Source organism: Agelaius phoeniceus, chromosome 4 (assembly GCF_051311805.1).
Source record: "Agelaius phoeniceus isolate bAgePho1 chromosome 4, bAgePho1.hap1, whole genome shotgun sequence".
Classification (NCBI taxonomy): Eukaryota; Metazoa; Chordata; class Aves; order Passeriformes; family Icteridae; genus Agelaius; species Agelaius phoeniceus.
The window spans coordinates 32779377-32795432 of NC_135268.1; the positions used below are offsets into that span (position 1 = coordinate 32779377).

At 37.6% G+C, this 16056-nt stretch overlaps 1 protein-coding gene across 6 annotated transcripts in view; it reads left to right on the top strand.

Annotated features, from left to right (window-relative positions):
- Positions 1 to 15297, top strand: part of LOC143693955 (uncharacterized) — a 183785-nt gene extending 168488 nt beyond the window's left edge. For all 6 annotated transcript variants that reach the window (XR_013182073.1, XR_013182072.1, XR_013182074.1 and 3 more), the window contains 7 exons: positions 5386 to 5512; positions 6031 to 6173; positions 7314 to 7412; positions 8214 to 8357; positions 10531 to 10726; positions 13748 to 14098; positions 14422 to 15297. The gene's annotated coding sequence lies outside the window, so the exon portion shown is untranslated. The remainder of the gene's footprint in view (positions 1 to 5385; positions 5513 to 6030; positions 6174 to 7313; positions 7413 to 8213; positions 8358 to 10530; positions 10727 to 13747; positions 14099 to 14421) is intronic.
- The last annotated feature ends 759 nt before the right edge of the window (positions 15298 to 16056 follow it).

Consider the following 16056-nt stretch of genomic DNA (forward strand, 5'->3'; position numbering starts at 1 on the left):
TTTCTTTTTTCCAAATGTTTGGAAGAACAGAATTGTTCACGGGACTAGGTTTGGAGGATGCAATAGACATACAGCTGTGAAGGATGTTAGATTTCCAATTGCCTTCCTAACTAGCACTTAAAATCTCTTGCAATGAGAGAGATACAAAGGCTACACTGATGGAATGTGGTGGAACAGTAGTTAGCCTTTTTCTTTTATGTTCTTTATTTGCACAATCTGATGGAATGGGTCCTTTTGCAAGGACAAGATTAACAGGAAGTGATCCAATATTGGTATGAAGTGAGAGATTTTGATTTTTTTCCTCATTAGTGTAGGAAATAGGGCATGTATGTGAGAATTAGCTCAACCCAGTATGTCTCAGTTTATGAAAGATCTTTAAAAGATGAATCCTGAAGTAGTTTGACACAAAAATGCTGTGAGGAAGGTGAACATTAAGCAATTTACTTTTCAATTAGAATACATTTATTACTTACATGGGCCAAAATATTTACAGGAACATGTTGAAACTCTTGTTCTTTCTCTAACTTGCCTTAAAAGCATATCTCACTACAATCTTATTCATGACTTCTGCTCTTTAATAGTGTTTTTAAATCAGAAGTTTTTAAATCTGTCTTTTCAGATGGTGGGAAAGATGATGTTTTCTATGGTAGAAAACAGCTAAAATTGGAAACTGAAATGCTTGAATGTTCACCAAGATGAAACAAATTATTAGCCTCTCTTTATTTTGTTATTAGAATGTAAACAGTGAAGCCTGTGAGAGATAAGAGTATGAGAAAATGAAAAAGCAGATTTCTTTCATTCTGCTTGCTTCTGATCAGGTCAGAAATTGGCATAAGCTATTTGTGGCCTGGATGGGTATGGAAAAAAGCACTAAAGAACAGGAAAAATTATTGATGGTGTCTGAAATATTGCCTAGTTGCCACAGATGTACCATGACACTTTTTCAGAAGAGGGCAAGCACCTGCCTTATTCAGTATTGCCCTACAGGGCCACACCCTGTAAACTGTGCTGCTTAAAATCACATTCTATAGTTTTTGACATAAAAGCAGTAGTAATTTTTGATTCTTTATATTGTTTCAAAAGCAAAATTATAATACTACAGAGGAATTAAAATAAACTCTCCCTGCTCACTCTGTATTCTGAAGTGCTCATATCCCAGGACCTGAAGGGATGATCAGCACAGGATTCTGCTTGTACTGTTCAGTGCCCTGAGGTTATGAATATTTATTAAGAACCTAGCCTATTTCATAATTTACTGCTTTCTGAATGAACAGATAGAAGTCTAAGAGCATAACTATAGTTCATGTGATAAGGAGAATTATGGCTACCAAGTTTCTACTATATTCCCAATTAACTCCCAATATTTCCTGCTAATTTCAGTTTTCATCTTGCTTAGAAATATGGATAAGCCCTATCTTGCTCAGCTATTTTTCTGGCTTTTTAAATTTCATTTTCAATGGGCAGGAAAGGGAAAAGGTTAAGATATGCCTTTATTGTGGGATTTAATGCTTAAACCATTATTCCAAAGTCATTTGTGACTTTTCCTTCAAAGACCAATCTGCTCCTCAGCGACTGAATTCAAAAGGTCACTCAAGATCCTGAAGAAAGTAAGCTGTGTGCATTGATCCAGTTCATAAACTCGTACAAAATATGATTCAGTGTGCAAGCTCCCATGAAATACATGATTAATTGTGTGGAAAGTCTTCACCCTGAAATTTGAACACTGCTGTGTGATGCAGGAAAGAACATTTTACATCTCTGTGGGCTAATAATTTATTTAGAACTTAGAGAAACATCTGTTTGAGGACAGCAGATGACCATGGCTCACCCAGCCATGGGACATTAGCATTTCTAAAGAGATGGAAGCAGTTTATATTCCAAAAAAGAATATAAATCTTCAAGCTGTTCTGTGAATAAAGAACTGGCACCAGTTTTGAGTAGGTATCCCTCTTTCCTAATGTAGTCCTGGGAAGAACTTGAGCTTTTTAAATGGAGGAAAAAAAAAGAAGAAATGGGGATCTTGAGAGGAAGAAGTGTTTGTGCACAAACTGTGCTTCTGCTTGCTGATAGGAAAATTGAAGAAAAAGCTCTTGCAACACATGGGATTGAGTTACATGACGGAAAAATATTAGAGCAGCTTTACAGTTCAGTACACAGAGTAAGAGACCATGGGATGTTACCCAAAAACCTTAGCATGTTAGCTTTTTTATTTGATTTTTTAAAATTTAATATATTATTTTTATTTATAAAACTATATAAAATATATATTTACATATAAATATAAATTTAAAATATATTTATTTTTTATTTAATACCATTGGTTACCCTGCCTTTGTAAAACCTTCTGTATTGCTAATGAATATTTTTATTTTTTTCCCAATCCCTTTATGTAAGGGTTCCTTCAGAATAAGAGTAATACACACAATTCTATTTTACTCAATGAGATGATAAAAAAGAAACCAAACCAACCAAGCAACACCAAAGAAAAGGGAAATAATGGATAGTGGGAGAACTTTTATAGAGAGCTAAGAAAATTCTTCTTGTTGTGCAGAAGACATTCCTTTGTGAAGCTGGAAATACATGTATGGGCATTCATAAATAAATCTATGTCTGAGACATTTGTGATGATCAGAAATATACTTGGCATAAAAATCATAAATTGGAAGAACAATAAAATATTCTTTTCATATCTGAATTGCAGGAACAAAGAAAGATTTTTTTTGAGGGTTTTTTTGGTTTGTTTTCAACTCTCACCCTTAGCTAGAATATTGTTTTTCTAGACTATTGCGTTACAGATAAGCCTGAGTTCCAGAAGGGACAATTATGATTTATTTCTTCTTGGCCCAGGCATTGGACACAAACCTTCTAGAGACTGCAGCTGATCACTTATCTAAGGTTTATACCACTTCTAAGGCTGCATTTATTCTAATCCAGAGGGAGTAAGGCACTCATCTGCAAGCCAGTTCCTTAACAAGCACCTTCTCTAGGCCATTTGGACAACTCTAGTATCAACTCTGTCCTTATAGCCCACCATTATAATTGAATGCTTCGTTGTTCAAAGTGAGGTGATAAATATGCTGGTTGTAATGTTACAGCACTTCTGATTGCCCTCCTCATTGGGAGCTTGTTCTATTCCACCTGATAGAGAAAGAGGAAAAAAACTTTAAACAGGCATGTTTTCAATCAAGTCATAGCAGATTAAATAAATCCTGTTTTGAAGTTTATTTAATAGTCATCATTTCTGGTGGCACTAGAAATGCAAACTAGTGCTCTGGCAAAGCTGATGAAAGAGTCATGACTAAAAAGGTTTATTAGTTTGATGGGGGCTTTTTGCAAGGATCAAGTATTTGTACTACTGGGACATTGTTTCGATATCTCTATGCAGTCTGAGTCCCTGGTAAACAATCAGGCTGAGTTTTCCAAATATGTATTAAAGAACAAAGTGGGCTCCATGGAGGTGTCTTACAGACCTGTATCTTATCTCCCTGCTGTTTCCTTCTAACTCTACACTGCTCCTTGCTGCTTAAGGTGGTCTGTGTATATTGTATATTTTTTGGGGGAAATAGCTAAAAATAATTCTATAATTGCAAGCTTAGAATGTGCCATTCCACCCTCTGCCTTTGCTCTGTGTGTGCATTAAATTCCAATTTTCCCTTGACTGCCAGAGTAATTTCTGTTGTCACTATGAGCAATGCATTAATTTCTCCCTTTAGATGGATCACTAGACACTCTCACAGTAATCAGGGAAGGATATGAGTCTGTGCATCCACTAGGATGTGGGACCCCAGGATTTATATCAGTATAAGAGGGAAGAAGGTATGTTTCTGTGAGAGGGCAGAGCAGCAGGAGCTGCTATAATAGTTAAAAAGAATTATTCATAACAGTGCTAGGTAAAAGAGTCAAGCCAATAAAAAACTGAGCCCTGGCTCTGGATGCACAGAACCTGCACCTGACACAGGAATTTCTGCCAGCAGCAAAATTTGGATTTCCTCTGGAGTCAGGAAGTTCAAGCAGCTGCAGAATGATTACCTCAAATGCACATACTCTAAGGTGGGGGCTACTGTTGGTTCTTTCTTTCTTTCAGGTGCATCCAAGTAGGAGAAGTCAGTATTTGGGCTTCTCTGTAGCCAAATTGTAGATCTGCCACAATTTACTGCACATTTTTCTGCTTTTAAGGTAAATGCTGAACCCAAGAGCCCAAGAACAGTGTACATGCTTTGGAAAGTGCTTGCACAATAATGTTAGTACTCCCCAGTGAATATTTTGTTGGCCTGTGTAGTAGAGTATCTTTGATTTTTTTTTCCTCTTTTCTTCCTCATTTGTAGTGGATTTTTAGTTTTGTTTAGGTTTTACACTCAAGAAATTATCCAGGCTAGTGGCTACTGCAGCTGCCAAGTCCACTCTGCCCTGACAGAGAAAAATGCAGAACTCTTGAATTTTGTAGATCCAACTGTATGAAAAGGAGCTCTCACTGTAATATGTGATTTTATGTATGATGTATTAAAAGAAAGCAAAATTTTTCTCCTCCTTTCATCTTGCCATTACTAATTTTATCTGGTTTTATCAAGGATTAGCAAAATATGAACCTGGAAAGGATTATTTACCACTTTGTTTTGAAAAGATTCCTCCTCAGGAGAATACCTTTGAATTTTTTTGCAGTCTGTAAAATCTACAGAAAATCATAAATTTAATTTGAAATCTTTTATTTGAACTGAAGGAAAGTATAATAAAGATAATTTGAATGGAAATAAAAAAGTGAGAAAATGGTGGTCTGATAGGGTTTAATGGAGAAAGCAGACTAAAAGGTTTGCTTTGGTTTAGCTAAAACAGATTTTGTGAGTGTTTCTAAACAGCTGTCCACCTGTGCTCCTTTCTGAGGACTTTTTGCCTTCCAGATTGGATATTGCATATTTAAATGACTGTTTTAAAAAATGGAGCTGATGTAGAAATTCTTACCTTGAACAAACAGTTGTAATTGGTTCCATTCTCTCTCATGTGCTTACCAGCTTCTTTTCTCTTTTTTAGCTTTTAGATGGCTAAGCTGCCAAGAGTACACACACAACACATCCTGTTTCTGGGTTCTTGACAGTTAAATTACACACAACTAATATTTTGGCAAATATTAGGTTTTAAAACCTAATGCATGTATCACCCCAGTCTAATATCTAAGTTAATTATACAATAAAGAGAAATGGGGCACAGGGAGTAAAATCCTTTTTTTTTTATTTTGTAAGGCCATTTCATGTCTAAAAGCAATAAGCAACTATTCGGCCTTCTGGTCTAGAAATGATGGCACATTTTATTTCAGCTTTTGCTAGATTTTTAGTACATAAGTACATTAGCATTTAAATGAGATTTTGACTTGTATTTCTTCCTATCTTGCAGTTCTCTTCTTCATGGCATGCTTTGGGCATCAGTTACAGTTCAGGATAAGAACTCTGGTTTATTGTGAGCATTCTTTTCACAATTATATTCTGCAGTAAAAGGCAACAGTCATGGAAATGAGTTTGAGGTAAAGTTGGGTATTAAAAACATAGCATGTCCATTATTTTGGGGTGACCATAACCTTTTTGTCAGATTAGGAAGATGACTTTAGAACTGGCTTTTCTGAAATGGCATGAGGTTGCTGGGAAAAGAAATATTTACAAATGTTTGTACTGAAACAAAACAAAATACACAAACAGCTAAGCTTTGTATCTTCCCTTGCCACTACACCACCACAGAAAGTAGACCTCACACTACGAAAAAAAGCAGGGAAAAACCCTCTGTTTTGGGGGACTGTGGGTTGTTTGTTTCTTGGTTTGTTTAAATTTTATTTAATGGAAGAGAAAGAGCAGAAAGAAACTGACTTTTTGGTAGATGATGAGGTAGCTATGCTGACCTGTTGCTGGCAAAGAACAAAGGAGTGCAGAGGTGGTGGCTGTAGCAAAGGATTTTACTTTTTAAATTGCCTTAAAACTCTGGGGAGTTATTGCATCAGAACTGGTTGTCCTCACTCATCCTTAGTAAATTTCAATCTTTTATCTACAGGAGATCTGACCATCTGCATGGTTAAATTTCTAGGAAACCTGGAAAAAGTTTTATAGACAAGATGTTCCAAACAGCCCAAATAAAAAACTGCCCTCATTTCTTGGAGGGAAGTATGATCATTTCTATGGTGAAAAATTTTAATGGTAAGTTTTGAATTCAAATTTTGTAGAGATGTAGAACTCCAAACTCACGTTCATGTAAAAGCATTCTGATTTTGCATCAATTATATTCTCTCTGTATAAATGGTTTTTTTACATAAAATGACAGTGTGAGAGTCCACAACTCAATTTCATGTGTGTAGAATTATGCCAACAGGATTTGGCAAATACTTGGATACATCCAAATATATGGTCTGTGCTTGCTTTAGTCTGAAAACTGATAAAAGAGAGCCAGAGCTGTTGTAGTACTGAGATCCATAGAGCCAGACTTCTGCAATATTAAAAAAGGACCACATCCCATAGCAACGATGCTGATAGCTCATCCTTCATCTTGAGGGTACTGGAGCATATTTTGTAGTCAGTTTAAAGAATTGCACTGTAAGGTTTGATGAGGATCCAGGATTTTTTCTGCTTTAAGGACCCCACAGGGCCAAACACATACACAGAAAAGGGATATTAATATCATGTCCTTTGGACATCAGGCACTCAGTATTAAGCAGTGTAAAAATTAGGGCAGGGAAGACAGAGGAGCAAGGTTTTATTGCTGTATTTTTATACAAAAGGATATTGTTTAATGTTACATAAGAACATAGTACTAAGGGGAGTCTTAAGGCTATGCAAGGAAACTTCCTAGTGGGGGGTGGGATTTAAATATTTTGGGTCACATAAAATAATGTAAAACACAGCACAGAATGTTGGTAATAATGAGAACTGACGAAATCCTTACTTTGGATCACAGTGTTCTGTGTTACTGAATGTACTTGCAGAGGGCTACCTAAATCATCACCCCACCTTGCCAAGCCCCATGTTATTAAGGAGCAGATGCAGTACTAGAAATGAAAGAAAGAGTCATTAAGGTTCTGTAAGGGTGAGAAATGCAGGCTCCCTGCAGCAGCAGCTGCCAGCTGTTGCAGTCTTGTAGGACAGTGGTTGTAGGGGTGGGTTTGTAGACATTTCTAAACAGGTTATCATTAGGAGAGAGTGTTATGGATGGATTTCAGTGCGCTATGTCATATCTTCAGATTTGCATCATGACAAGTTCTAAATGAAATATGGTTGCTATAGGAGAGCTAATATTTTTTGCATATCTTTGTAATGTACTGCAAGATTCCATTCTTTTATCAGCAAAGACAACCCAAGCAGAGCTAAAGATTGTGACCATGAGCAAGGAAAATGAATGGAAAGTTAATTTACCAGACATTTTGAAAACAGAAGAAAATGATGGTGAGTGATGCAAATTTCTGCAGGATGCTACAGCATAAGTTATGCATTTTTCAAAAAGCCAAATGCAGAGCATTTATTAGGTGTCTCTTCTGTTAAAAGATTTGAAGGAAGATTAAAACTGATGGACTGCAGTACTTCTGCATAGTTAGCTCTGGACATATGCTGCAGTTTCCTCAAGCCAATACACAGACACACAGTTTTTAATCTTAGGCTTTGTATCAGAACAGACCTGAAAAATTCAGTTTTTCCAGGTCTGATTCAGCATCTTCATTTGGAAAGTCTGCCTTGCCTCATAAGCTGAGTACATTGTGGTTACATCCTATGCTATCCCAGTGTCTGTTTTTGTCAGTTCAGTAACATAATGTACCAGCATTGATGTGTGTAGTTGAGGATGAGGATCCTCAGGCAAGGTAGAGGCCTTACAGGTAGGCTTTTTTGTGTATATTACTGCATATGGCACTTCATCCCCCACAACATGCACAATTATATTTTTCTGTAAGGAAGGTAGTAGAAGAAAATATCTAAATCTGCATTTAAATTTACAATTGCATAGAAGATACATATATCAGAGATGTTTATTAGCAGTTACCAGCTCTTGCTCAGCTTGTTAAATCAAAGCTGTGCAATCTCTGAAGTCCATTTGCACATGACCCTGCTCCCCTCCCTAGAGCATAGCTACCTGTCCCAGTCTTGCTTTGGACAGGTTTCTCTACTGGAGTTGTAACTAACCACATCCATTGAATTTGGACATACCAGGGAGTTGGTTTTGTTTCTCAAATCCTACTGCTTTCCATTCTGTAGAGTGTACTTGCCATCTGGAGTCAAACAGAAAAGCCATAGCAGTTGGCTGCTGGATGTGTAGCCAAAAGAAAAGGAATTTGTAAGCAATTGTGTCTGAAATCTGTTAACTGGAGAGAATAAATGGATAATGAAAAATACAGGAAGGTGAGTGATTGTAAATTGAAGCTTGCGAATGTATAGGAAGTGTCAAGTGATATAGCACTGTAGGAGAAGCTGTATGAGCAAAGCTCATTTGAGAAGCTTTGTACCTTTAGCCACTCACAGGAGTAAGAATAATTTTGTGTAGAGTACAACAGATACTCAGAGCTCTCCACTTAAGCTGCACAGTCCAGTCCCACCTGGATTCTGTTTGACACAGTTCAACCATGGAGACCTAATTCTTGGTGTTTCTAAGTTGGGAAGAACATTGCAGGTCTCTTGAGGAACAGCTGCTTAAAAAAATGAAAAATATAAATAACCCAGGTCTAGAAAAGTAAAGTACTGTGTTCTATTCTTAATATATTTGGGTGATCATCAGATAAAAGGCTTTTTATTCAGAAACGTTAGAGATTGTACTGCTTCTATCTACTTAAAAATGGAGAGGAAACAACTAACAGAACAACCTATTGTTATGTAGCATCATGCAAGTAAATTAGACTTGGGCAAAAAATAAATACTACATGAGATGTGAATAAGCATTGACTGTTTGAGTCCTGTCCTGAGCTGCCTTAGCTGACTCATAAAGCACAAATGTAACTGTGGAATTGATTATTTGCTGCCATTTAGGTAACATTAACACAATAACTGCTCATGAAAATTCCTTTTGCTAATGATTTTTATATCACTTGGTGTAGCTGTGTCTGTATATTTACTATGCCTTCTGCTTTAGGACATCCTGGATGTACCAAAGAAATGCTGACAAATCAGATCATTCAACTGTAAAGTTCTCCTTGTGATCCCTGCTTCTCTGTTATGGATCACATTATCACAGTACCTCTAATTCAAGATCTCACATTTTTACAGAGGTGAGTAAGAACTCTTGCTTAAATTACATAACCCAAGGAAAGCAGGGAAGGAAAATTAGCATGGGATAAAGCAGGATCTAAGGCACAGAACCACAACTGCTAATTATTTCTGTATAAATAGCAGGTAGGCACTGGGTAAGGTAGACTCACAAGGTAACTGTGAAGACAGCTACTTAATTGCTGCTAAATGCATCAAAAATTTTAAAGTAAAGACATATTTGCAAAAGTCCAACAGCTTTTTCTTTTTTCTTTCCCCTGCTCCAAGCCCTTTCAGGTAAAAGGAGAAAGGAGAATACCATCCAAGTGAAATAGTCCCATCATACCTGTAATACAAAGAGAGAAAAGGGGATTTTTATAGTTTTCCATTTTAAAGCATTTTTATGGATTAGAGTACCAGCAGATCTTTTGTTTGCTGTGTTTTGTGCCAAAAGCCTATGCAGTCAGTACCAAACAACTAACAGAATATAATTTCAGTGTGTGCTATTAAATGTGAATAAGTGTGCATTGAGGACAGCTCAAAACTAAATTTCACCAATGTTAATAAGAGCTTATAGAATATAGAAATAGAAAAACAGTAGAAAAAGGAACATATTCCTAGGATAAGAAGGCTTGTAAGGAGACAGTGCTGGAAATGCAGCATTCTCCTCTTTTTCTTTCATTGATCTCACAAAAGCATTGTATGCAGTAAATTGCTATGCTCTTTGCAGCCTCACAGAAAATCCTTATCTGCTTAAATCATTTGAGGTGGACTTCAGAACTGCTTCATATGAGTACCAAATGAAGCTCAACAGACTGATATTTTCCATAGGATGATCCAAAGAATCCATCATGTAACTAGTCTTGTTAATGCTGTTCAGTACAGTGAGGTACATGATTGCTGTGACCTTCAAATGAGCATTTGTATTTTTGAAATTTACAAGTGTCACTTATTCTCTCCAAATAGTCTAAAAAAGCTAAATGCACAAGTTAAGAATTCTTGATTATAGCCACACATAGGTTTTCCACTCCAATTTCTAATTTACAAGTGCTGGAACAGAAATTTATTCTTCTCCAGACAGCTTTTAATTTGGCTGTCAGATGAAAAATTAGGGCTGCTAGAGGGAACAACAAAAAAGAGTGTCTGCTGACCCTCTAAACTGAACTCCTTGTCTGAAAGCTGCTTGTTTTTTGGTATTTGCTGAGTAATAATGAATGCCTACCAAGAGATGGACCCAGAAAAAACAAGGTATTCCTGACAGGCACTTTCAAACAGTAATCTGGCATCAGGCTCTCCACTAGGTGCATTAATGTTTTGGGCTTCATTTCTCCTGCAGGATGACTCTTTGGGAGCTGGACAGAAGATAAATCTGTGGACTGGAGTTCTGCTATGGAAACAGCAGCTTTCCCCTCTCTGGAGAACACCGTGCAATGAACTGATCAGTGGCAATGTTCAGACTTTGTGTTCACCGAGGTGTTACTGACTCCAGTCCAGCTGGGAGAGACCAGAGAAATTGTCCATTTGAACTGAATGTGAGTGCTCAGCTCCTGTGCAGTGAGGTCAAATGAGTCAATAGGATGGAGGGTTACTGCCAGAGGGGTTCAGGAGCTGTAAATGTGCTCCTGACTGCTTGCAACACAGCACAAGGCTCTTCAAGACCCCAACCATGTGTAGTGGCACAAGCAGCCTGGCTTTTTGAGGGATCACAGGGGTTTATCCAAACCCTTTGGCTGGGAAATCATTCAAGTCAAAGGATGCACCCAGCAGCAGGAATGCCTTGGCCCACAGGCTGAATGGCAGCATAGGTTATTTAATTGTAGTCACCAAACCTTGATTTACCATTGCCTCAAAATACTCTCATCCTCGGCTTTAAGAATTTTCCTCTAATGACATCAAAAATTATATTAACTATTATAATGTCCCTAATTTTAAACTTGCATCAAATTGTAAGAAATAAGCTTTTGACTACTTGAGTCAGAGGTGAACATGTTAAAACTACATTTGCTTATAATCTTACTAAGATTAAAATTTTATTCTTCCTCATGAAATCTCCACAGAAAGTTCAGGGTCAGGAGGCAAATGTGAAAATTAGATGTGAAATTACACAAGGTTCTCTGGTAGATGTGTCTGCAGCTTTTTGTGAGAGTTTAGTGACAGTTTATTTTTTTTTCCTTTCAGGACAACACTGCACATGCTTATTTTAATATGGTAATGGCAATGTAAATAATAGAATTAAACTGACAGTGAATGTAAATGTGTGCTAAGATCAAACTATTCAAGACAGAAGTTTGTTTTTATGTGGGTAGTTGTCTGCAGCAAAGGGACAGTAGGAGGTGACTCAATAGCATCAAGTGTTTTGAAGTGTTAGAGCCAAATCTGCCAAAATTACTTCTGTCTGAGACCTAGGTCCCATAATTATTACAGTTCTTTTATACCTTAGACTGTTTGTCCCTGAGTTTACAGCAAAAAGCAATTTAAGTTTTGCAGAGCTCTCTGTATCGAATAGAATGAGACTAAAATTCTCCAATTATGTGTTCATTAATATATTGTATTATGAACATGAAAAGATGCCCACCAGTGTACAAACAGGAGAAAACGTTAGACTCTCTGCCTCCAAGTGCTCACAGTCTTTGGACCTTTATCCCTCCTGAACCAGAGTTCTGCAGTTGCCTGTAGAAGGTGCAGGACTCAATTCTAATTCATCCTAAAAAAGATTAGGGTTCTATTAAATAAATGTACTATTGCTAAGGAGCTGAAGAAAAAGCCACCAGTCTAACTTATTCCATATAACCAAGAGGGTGATTAAATGTTCCAAATATGCAGAAGTCAAATGTCCCATTTCTGCTTTAAATCTTTTCCTTTTATAGGCTGTGGGTTATACTCCCTGCTTTGAAAACCTGTGCTGTTTAGGAACAAGAATTTATTTACAGTTTTAAAAACTTGCAACTAATCTTGGATGAATAGTCTGAATTAACCTTTGGCAGAGAAGTTGTAATTTCTAAGCCAACACATAACTGTATTTTGCATTAGTTTAGGAATATTGGGTACTTTGAGGGGTTAAGAATGAAATATTTTCCATGATTCATATCTCTTTTAGCTTGAAAAGTCAACAATTCGATTCCAATGTAGCCAAAAGGGGTTTTCAGTCCAAAATGTCTCATTGCTTGCAATTAATTTGGGCTCTTGCAATTAGGGTTTTGTATCCCAATGCATTAATGCATGAAAGCAGCTGCACAATGAGTAGTGCCACATGTTTGAACTAAAAATAATCTGTGTACATTGTTGCTGTGCAAACAGTTGTACATTTTGGTCACTGAAGATAATCTCTGTGTTAGAACAGCAGAGATGCAAATTGTACAGCTAAGAGGGGACAATTCTGTGTGCCTGCTTGTGCCACTTACTCACAACCTCTCCCTTTTTGGCTTAGGAAGTGTGCTGAATCCTGTTTAAATCCATGGTAAAGTACATCAAAACTTTTTGTGATAAATATACTTAGGCAATTGGAAACAACTTTATTTTCCATGAAATAAGGATTTTGGAGCTTAGACTACTGACATGGTGCTTTAGGGAGGGGGGAAAAAAGGCTGTGCTAGTTTAGAATGAATTCTGTCTTGCAGATATATGCATGGAAGAGGGTAAAAAACCTCCTCAGCTGAGAATGGCATGCTTTCCAACTTTGTGAGCTCAATCCTTCTTCCACTGTGCTGGTTTTGGCTGGGGTAGACTTAAATTTCTTCACAGTGTCTAGTGCAGGGCTGTGTTTTGGATTTGTGCTGAACACAGGGTTGATAATACAGAGATATTTTTAGGTATTGCTGAGCAGAGCCAACGCCTTTCCTGATTTTTGTACTGCCATGATGGCAAAGACATTGGGGGAGGGAGCATCAGAGGTTCAGAGGGGACACAGCCAGGACAGGTGACCCCAACACACCAAACAGGTATTCTAGACCATACAGCATCATGCTCAGTATGTAAAGTGAAGGGAAGAAGGAGGAAGGGGAGGACATTGGAGTGATGGCATTTGTCTTCCCAAGTCACCACTACTTGGTGTGATGGGGTCTGCTTTCCTGGAGATGCTGAACACCTGCCTGCCCATGGGAAGCAGTGAATTAATTCCTTGTTTTGCTTTGTTTGCGTGTGCTGCTTTTGCTTTCCCTATGAAACTCTCTACCTTACCCACTAGTTCTGTGGCTTTTACCCTTTCAATTCCCTCTCCAGTCCTGCTGGTTGGAGGGTGAGTGGGTGGCTGGGTGGTGCCTGATTGCTGACTGGGATAAACCACAACATCCGTTTACAGGTCAGTGTTTTGTGGCACCATTGAAGAGTCCTTGCCTTTCAAGAAACTCCAGAAAATTTATTCTGATCCCCATCCTCTTAACATTCATGAGTGGCTTGCCAGTGGACGACTTCTTTATCCAAACTTAGAGTAACCTTTGTGTCTCAAAAGCACTTGCTTCTACTTCCCGCCTTGCACCTTAATCTCCGCTCCCCATTCCAATGTAAATTATACAGAGGAATAGATTGTGTCTAACTTTTTTTTTCTTTTGTTGCAGTTCTGCAGCCTACATCTGGTGGGTGTCCAGTGCAACACTGCACTAGACCAGAGCCCTGGGTCATCACAGGTGCTGGGAACTGCTGGCAAAGTGCACCATAATGCAGGAGACCGTACCATGTTCCAGTAGAGGATAACAGGACTGCCAGCTATCACTGCTTTGTTGGGAATAACATCTTAGGCATGTTGTCTGTCTTTGTTTCCCAAGCTTCAGTACAGTGCAATGTGCTTGACTGCCAACAGCCATAACTGACAGACTTTGGCTGCTGCCTCTCAGCATGGACCCCTCTCTCCAGTCAAACAGCTTGGATTATAAATTTCCAGTGAAAATGATGAAACTCCATTCCTGCCAGTAAGTCATGATATTATTTGATGTGATGCAGTTTCAGGTGGCTGTTGGTCACCGAGCAAAATCTGAACAGTCTGTGTGCGCCCTGTCTGAGCAAAACAGAATGGCAATATTGGTGAAAAACACGCCCAGTTGTAGTACTAGCCCATAATTTATAGTAGAGAATAATATAATTATGGTTTATAAACTAGGTGCTTTTAACCATTTACCAGTCCTTAGATAAATATCCACTGTTTTCAGTAGTTCTCTTATGTCTGTTAAATTAGGTTAATGACAATATATTATCATATATATCATGCACTTTCTGCTTTTCTTTCTTCCAAAAGGCAGCATCAACTGAATACTGACAGTGAAGAGAGGGGCTGGGATCCTGCAGTTGAGCACACAAGAAATGCAGCACAGAAACTAAGAAGTGTTTAGTTTCCCATTCAGAAGGAGTCAGGAGAGGAAGTTTTTAAGTCCAGAGTGTTAGCTATAAAGAGACTTCGATTTGTGGATAAAGAAACTGATTGCTATTGCATCTGTTCCTGAGAGAATGGGAAACAAAAAGGGATCTATTCCCTCTAATTAGGATTACAGCTAAACCTGGTTATTAACAACTTCTAAAGGTAAAAAACTTGAGTATTTGGGCTAGAAAGAATGTTGGGATTTGAGCACGTCTTTCTCTTATTTCAGACATGGTCTCTGCTTTTAACTCTGTGTTTATTTGTTCCTTTAATTTTTTCCCTCTTTTTTTTCCCTTTTGAGTGTGAGACAAGGGTAATGTGTGCCTGTGGAAGGACTTGCATTGTACAAGGCTTTCCACTCCATGTTGCCAGACAAGTAGATGCAGTTCTGGCATCTCATTTGTGCTCATTTGGGTTTGTTTACTGACAGAAAATAAACAAAAAGCTGTGAGATAGCAAAATTTTTACTTGTACTTTTGCTGAGTACTTGTGTACTCTCTCCGTGCCAGATTTTCAGTAATGATGGCATTAAACTATAGTCTTTTCTCCCTTTGGTCATAACAAGTAAGCTCATTTATCTTTATTTAAATTGGCTATTTTAGAAATGCTCTTATGAGTTAAACCAGCTTCTCTTTTCTAGAATAATATCATGGTTGTGTGATTAAATCAAAAGATCATACTGCAAAAGAGATCTTGTAATGTAGAATGAGGTATTAATTTCATAATGTATTAAAGATTTCTGTGTTTTTCCCTCTCTTTACCATAGTAGTTTGTTTGGACAAATTTCAAGGCTCTGAACTCTGGATTTTTTTTTTTTTTTTTGAGAGGCTTGAAGATCCTATACATCCAGCATTCCTTTACCTGAGAATTGTTCTCAAACTTAAATTTTTAGATCATGAAAAAAGGAACTAAAATATTTGTAAACACAGGGAAATAAATAAAAGGAGTCTTCAAGAATACTTAGACTGCAGGTTGTGTGACTTCCAAAAAAAATAAGTGGTAGCTTATTAACCCATGAGAATTTTTCAATTTCTGTTGATGCAGGGAGAAGTTTTGAGAACCAGCCCTAGGCTTCAGAGACTACCTTCAAGACCATGTACACTATGGGGAATACTCAGGAGGGTTTAATGATGAAAATGGAATCCAAACATTTACAAATGTCTGTTTCAAAACAGACGCCTAAAGGTGTCCAGTTAATAAACTGTCAGCATTTTTTTTTGTATCTAATCCTTCTCTTCTTGGTTCTTGGTGTCTCTTTTTCATCAGAATCCACATTCTAGAACCCTCTCTTTGTAGATTGTGGAAAGAATGGAAATCTCTTTTGAATATAATAACTTCCTTGACTAGGCTGTCTGTCCAGCATGTTCAGCATACAGGGGAATTTCCTTCTCTCCTTGAAGAGATACAGAATCAGAAGGATACTGGTTATCTTGGAAATTGGAGTCTCTGCCCCCTCTCCCGTTTCTCTCTTTTTTTTTTTTTTTTTTTTTTGAGAAGACACACCAGCCTGAAGTG